The sequence below is a fragment of the Pinus tabuliformis genome, chromosome 1_1 (assembly GCF_031772625.1).
Source record: "Pinus tabuliformis cultivar Carrire ecotype Pingquan chromosome 1_1, CPIR1, whole genome shotgun sequence".
NCBI lineage: Eukaryota > Viridiplantae > Streptophyta > Pinopsida > Pinales > Pinaceae > Pinus > Pinus tabuliformis.
In genome coordinates, this window is record NC_142297.1 from 294,661,910 (window position 1) to 294,668,988 (window position 7,079).

Sequence of the window (7,079 nt, forward strand, 5' to 3'; positions counted from 1 at the left end):
AAACTTGTTGATTGCATGAACAACGGCTAAGAATTCTTTTTTAGTCACAGTATAATTTAACTCAGTGGGAGTCAAATTTTTACTGGTGTAATAAATGGCATAAGGAACTAAATCCTTTTGACCCAACACAGCTCCTAGTGCTATATCTGAAGCATCTGTAGAAATGTGGAAAAGGAGTTTCCAATTTGGCCCTCTCAAAATGGGTGCTTCAGATATTCTAGTTTTTAAAGTTTCAAATGCAGATTGACAGTCAGGATCCCACTTGAATTCACAATCTTTGGTAAGTAATTTGAAGAGTGGAGATGCTATCTTGGTGAAGCTTTCAATAAATCTTCTATAATACTCAGTAAACCCAAGAAAACTTCTAACATCTTTTTGACAATTTGGAATAGGTAACTTGGAGATGACTTCGACTTTTGATCTATCAACTTTAATTCCATCTCCTGAAATATGATGTCCTAAAACAATCCCTTCAGTAAACATCATGAAACATTTTTCATGACTTAATGAAAGATTTGTTTCTTTACATCTAATAAGGACTTTTTCCAAATTTTCTAATGCTTTTTCAAATGAGTTACCATAAACTGTAAAATCATCCATATAGACCTCTACACAATCATGAATTAGATCGGAAAAGATTCCTAATACTGCCCTTTGAAATGTTGCGGGTGCATTACATAATCCAAAAGGAAGTACTCGATAAGCAAAAGTCCCCCATGGACAGGTAAATGTGGTTTTATCCTGATCTTCAGGTGCTACCTGAATTTGATTGTAACCACTAAAACCATCCAAGAATGAGAAATACTTTTTGCCTGCTAGAGTATCTAATACTTGATCAATAAAGGGTAAAGGAAAGTGGTCCTTCAAGGTTGCTTTGTTCAATTCTCTGTAATCAATGCAAACCCTCCATTTACCATTCTTTTTAGGTACTATAACCAAAGGGGAAACCCACCAGCTATCTGAAATAGGGTAAATTAAGTTTACATTAAGTAACTTTTGGAGCTCTTCTTTCACTATCTCCCTAAGATTTGGATTCATCCTTCTTTGAGGTTGTCTGATTGGTCTACTGTTTTCCTCAATGTAGATGTGATGAATGCAAGTCTTAGGATCAATACCTTTCATATCAGTATACTCCCATGCAAATGCAGTAGAATGTCTTTGCAAGATTTTGGTTAACTCTTCCTGTTGTGATTTTTCCAAGTTTCTATTGATGTTTAGTGTTTTTCCTGGAAAGATCTCAATGGCAGAACTACCAAACTCTTCCATAGAGAAAAGAGACATTTGTCTAGATGATAGACACTCTATGTCAGAATCCAACTGAAATTGTGTGGAGTCATATTTTGAAGATGGTTCAAAATTTTCTAATGTATTCATAATTTGACTATCTTCACTAATCTCAGAAATGGTAAAGACAGGTTGTATAGTATCTTCATCATCAACCCACTCATTATCTCCTATTTCTGTGATTGCTTTTGCTGGAGGATACAGATTGAACTTCTTTGTCAAATTACCATAAAAAATGTACATATCCCCAGACCTACAACTTATGAAAGCATCAGTTGTGGCTAGCCAAGGTCTTCCTAAAATAAGAGGATGTCCTCCTAGATTACTCTTGGGAGTTAAAATCATGAAATCCACTGGATATTCCCAAGAATCTAAGGAGACAGGAATGTCTTCTAATACACCATCTGGTTTAATAATGGATCGATCTGCAAGCTGCAACAAGGTGGGTGTAAAAAGAAGATTAGGAAGTTTTAGCTGTTCCATAGTCTGTCTAATCATAATGTTAATAGCAGCCCCTAAATCAATCAAAGTATTTGGTATTTCTACCCCATTGATATGTGTTTTGACAATTGGACTACCGGGGTCTACATATTTCTGCATAGTAATCTTTCCCATCATGATGTCTGCAATTTTTCCTACCAGGTGGATCCTTCTGGTATCTCTTGGTTTCCTTCCTGGTCTTTTAAGGCTCAACTCCTTTATTGTTTTTGCTAGAATAGGAATTTCCTTAATGGCTTGTAACAAGGGAATCTTGATACAAACATTTTTCAATTCATCTAGAAAATTATAGTCAGGCAACCAAATTTGTTTTTCCACTCCTTTATCAATTTGTAATCTTTCAGGAAAAGGAGGTGTGGATAGAGATGTAGGTTGCTCAACTATGGGAATTGTGGGGGTTGATTCTTTTTCTTTTTCTTTTTGAGTGTTTGGGTTTTGAAGAGATGCTTCAGAACCCTTATTGGCATCAAGAGATTCTTTCTCAGAAATGCTTTGCTGTTGAGCATTTATAGAATGTTTATCTAGAACTCTACCTGATCTGAGCTGTACTTCATTGAGAGGAACAATCATATAGGTAGGAAATGGTTGACCTTCCAACATGTAAGCATTTTGAGGATTCTTATTATTGGGGTTTGGCAATGGCTGAGAAGGAAGTTGATTTGAATTCTGTTGGAATGGAAGCAAGAGTTGAGAATTTTGATTCTATTGAGAAGGTTGTTGTTGTTGTGGAAATGGTAATGATAGTTGTGGATTTTGACTTGGAAGTTGTGGAGCTTGTTGGTTTTGGAAAGATGGAGGATATTGGTAGAATTGAGCAAATCTACCATAAGGATTCTACATACCTTGTAGCCATGCTTGAAAAGGATTTTGAGCTTGGGGCAAAGGTTGTTGCAAAGGATTCCAATTTGGTGGAGGTTGAAAATTCATAGAGTTGTTAAACCCTTGATTTTTTTGCCCCTGCCAAGGTCTCCTTGCAACAAAATAGAGAGATTCAAGTGTACTTGGATCTTCTTGAAAGACATCTTTGAGCCCAGGGATTGAAGGACAATCCTTGGTCTCATGATTCTCTGAGCAAATTACACATGTCTCTACAACTTTTGCTTCCAAGGGACATTCCCTTAGAGCATGTTTCTTTCTGCACTTTGGGCAAAAGATGGCCAAGGCCTCAGCTTCTGCTTTCTGCTTATTGTGAATCTTAAGAGTGTCTAGTTGTTCACTAAGACTCCCTAAGATGTCAGTTTTAAATTCGTCAAGCATACTGCCAATCTCAGCCCTACTTACCGATCCAGTTGCAGATTTGTTTGCTCTAAGGAGAGAAGGATCTCTAAGCCCTTTTTGAGTTTTAGATTTCCCCCTTGAGAGATGGACACATAGTTCCGCTATTTCATTGAGTGAAAGTTGAGATATATCTCCCTTCCCCATCATGTTCAAAATGTCTATCCATTCTTCTCTAATGGCTTTTAACAAAAGGGATTTCAAGGTCTCCTCATCTAAGTTGTTCATTTTTTCTCTTTTCAAATTGTATTGAAATCTTTCAAGCAAATCCTCCAAATTTTCATCTTCTTTTTGTACCATTTTGAATACCTCATCCTTGTGATTGGTGGGCATCCAATAGTCCAGGTACCTATCCAAAAATGTTTGTTTCATATCATTCCAAGACCTAATGTATTGAGTGAGTAATCCCATGAACCATTTCAAAGCTTGTCCTTTCAATGTTGAAGGAAACAATTTGAGTTTTTGAAAGTCATCCAGATAATCATAAGTTCGACATACGACTTCAAACTCAAATAGAAATGTTTCAGGGTCCTCATTCCTTAACCCATGGAAGTTTGGGAGGACAGATGGTGAGATGTTTTTCATGGTGGCTCGGGAGTCCTCATCGACTATAGGAAACCCGAATGAGTTATCTCCATCCCTATTTCCTCCAATGTTACCTCTACCTCCTCCATTGTTTCCTCCTCCTCCTCCCCTACCTCTACCTCTACCACCTCCTTCCTCTGTCATATTAGTTTCCCTAGAGACTTCAGAGTCTTCTGGTTCTTCTACAAAGGGTGAATGAGAAGGAATTTCTCCCTCTTCTTCAGATGATTCTACTTCTTCAATTACAATTGGTCTTTCTGTAGAAGAAATGAAATGATCTCTTTCTGATTCAAATTCAATAGAAGGTGTGGGAGAGTCAATTCTTGCCTCTTGAATTCCAGGAATCCTAGGGCTAGGAGTGTCAGTTGGAGATGAGGGAGGTGTCTCTTGTCTATTCCTTGAAGTAGATGGACTTGTAAAAATCGAACTCTTGGCTCTAGCTAAAAACCTTCCCCTAGAATCTCTAGCTCTATGCATGTCATTTTTTATTTTTTCTTCAAGTCAGGCTAATAATTCTCTTTCTGATCTTCCAGGTCACTCTAGGTGCAAGAAGATAGCATACTCAAGAAACTATTAAACCAATAACTTTCTCTTTTCTGATCCTCCAGATCACTCTAGGTGCAAGAGGAGAGCATACTTTGAGAGGTTATTAATTTTCCTTCCTTGAAATTTCGTGTTTTTTTTTTTTTTAAGAATTGGCTACCTAATTTTCACTTCCCCGGCAACGGCGCCAAAATGTTTGGTCAATTTAGTGATGTCTAAATTGCAACTTTTAAATGTCAACCCGGGGCTCGTAAGCTGATGAAGTGAGGTGTACTATATGTATTTAGATAACCTTTTCTAGATCTTTTGTTGTTTTTATCTTTTTAGTTAGTTTTTGATTGTATTTTCCTAATGAAATGTGATGGAGATGTAATGAAGTGAGTGAATGTGTGTGTGTGTGTGTGTGTGGCAACTTCTAAATGATTTCTTGAAACTGAAAGAGTATTCTAAAGAAAGATTTGAACAACAACTGAAATGAAATCAACTTTTAAAGGAAAATGAAGGCATCAAATAAAAGACTAATGACCTTGGCCCAGTATCTATGCTGCTGCAAGAAAAATGAAGATGAAATCTATGTCAAGTCTAGCTAAAACTAAGCAATATGAAATTGAAGTAAATCTACATAAAAGAAAGACTAATCACAAATACTTTAACTTCTTCTTAACTTCTTGTCCTTTAACTGAATATATCATGTGAGAAACAGTCAAAAATAAGCCAAGCAATTGTGAGTTCTTGAGCAACTAAACCAAGCTGTGTTAGTGATATTTTGGTCTTCAATAAAGATATTGGATTCTAGAGAAGAAACCATCAATAAGTAAACAACTTGATGCCTAAAGTAATAAGCAACTATGCAATTTAAAGAAATGATAACAAAGAAATAAAGGTTGTAAAACAAACAAGGTCAGCAACATAAACAAGATGATCACAAGTGTCACTAGCTGTGAAAGAGAAAGAAAAGAAATTGTCCCGGGCACGCCTAAGCAATCTGCAAAACACACTAATCAGTCATGGAAAAGTGCAGAAATATAAATGAGCAGAATTCAACGTTTATATACAGCTATTGTACATGATCGAAACACAGCAATCAAAAGCATTCTGTACAACTATTATACATGAAATGATAAAAAGAATGCAGGAAACTAAAAGCACTGTACAGGCCTTAAGTAAACAGGGGCCCTCTGCCTACTCCAGCCAGCTCAAAGATCAATTACACGCTCAAATGGAGAACAGTCTTCTCATATATTATGTAGCAAAATAGAAAGTATAGTGGGGTTCAAAATTACATATCAGCAGCTAACTAATCAGCATTCAGATACGCTTTATTTATAGCAGAAAAACAAAACTAACTTAATCACAAACTACGCTATTCTAACAGCTGTGTGAAAAACACGTAATCTAGCACAGTTCACGGATTTAGGCAACGGTCGAGGTGGGCATTAAATCTCCTGTTGGATTCGTGTTCCCCATCATCTGCGTGGCTGAGGAAGAGGCCAACTGTGCTTCACGTGCTCTAAAACCAAACACGCAGAGCCGTGCCACCGCCAATGACCTTTGTTGACCGTAGTTTCCCCCTCGTTGACCATGGGTGTTTATAACTGATTTGGCTGAGCTGGAAGGACACACACCATGTCCTTGGTTCCACGCACTTTCCCATGTGACTCTTCTGACCGGAGGACACCTAGATCACGCCGTTTAAGAAAACAACTGCGGAAACTGGGATCAGCTGCAGAAACCCTGTGTGAGCTGCGAAAAGTGCAGGTCTTGAACCAAAATTCTAATCCAACAACACAGTCATTAGCATAATTAATAAACCATGTGAAAGTCCTAAAATAATATTATTTAAGCAATTTGATGGAGGAAATGAGTGACAAATGAGGGAAATGAATGAAAAAGGAGGCTGAGAGGATGTGAAAAGAAGTGCAGGTCTGAGGCTAAACACTGGGGCAACATGGGTCCATGGACCATGTTGCCTCCAAAAGTGGTAGTACTCGAATAGATCTTTCTAACGAGCTATCATACGCGTCAAACGGAAATCGTATGCCAAAGTTACGACCCTGGGAAATTGATGTACCAATTTACCCAAACGGGGCCCACAATTTGGCATTTCATCTTCTAGGGTTAGGTTTCGGGATGTGAAGGGTTTTCCATTGTTTCTCAACAATAAATAGGCCTTTGAGCCTCATTATAACACATTTCGGAATAGTTCAGAGGCATGTAGCCACCACATCTCTTCTCAGAGATAAGCTACCATCACCCTAGCTGGTTTATTTCCATTTCTGGTTGTAAGCATATTTCAGTATTTTCCATTAATGAAATGAAGTATTATTTCCGCTGCATCTTTGTGTATATGGTTATCTCTGTAATTTGTTGCGTTCCTGTTTAAATCCGGATCAGTGGTATCAGAGCGGTCTTCTTTTTCTCTATTTTTCTTTCCATGTCCCCAACGAGGTCAGAATATAAGGAGTTAGGGCTTGAACTGGTCGAACCTTTGCAAGACCAGCCTCGCAAATCTCGACGACCTCCCATGGCGGATGAGAACAAAGACGAGGGGGCAGGAGATCCTATCAAAATCTTGCTCGAAGAAGCGCTCGAGCGGCAAAGGAACGCGATGATGGATAGCTTTGCGCAAATCCTTCAGCGGCTACCTAGAGGCGACGCATCGGCTTCCAACAGCGACTCTGGAAATGCCACACCGTTTAAGGTACAAGTTAATTTTGAAATCCCCATCTTCGAGGGTCAAATAGACGCAGATGCCATAAGTAAATGGTTAAATATGCTAGATGGGTATTTTTCTGTTCACGAATTTTCAAGTCGGGAAAAGATCGTTTTTGCTCTTCTCAAAGCAACCCCCCATGTCAAGGACTGGTGGGAAACATACTGCGACCAGAAGGATG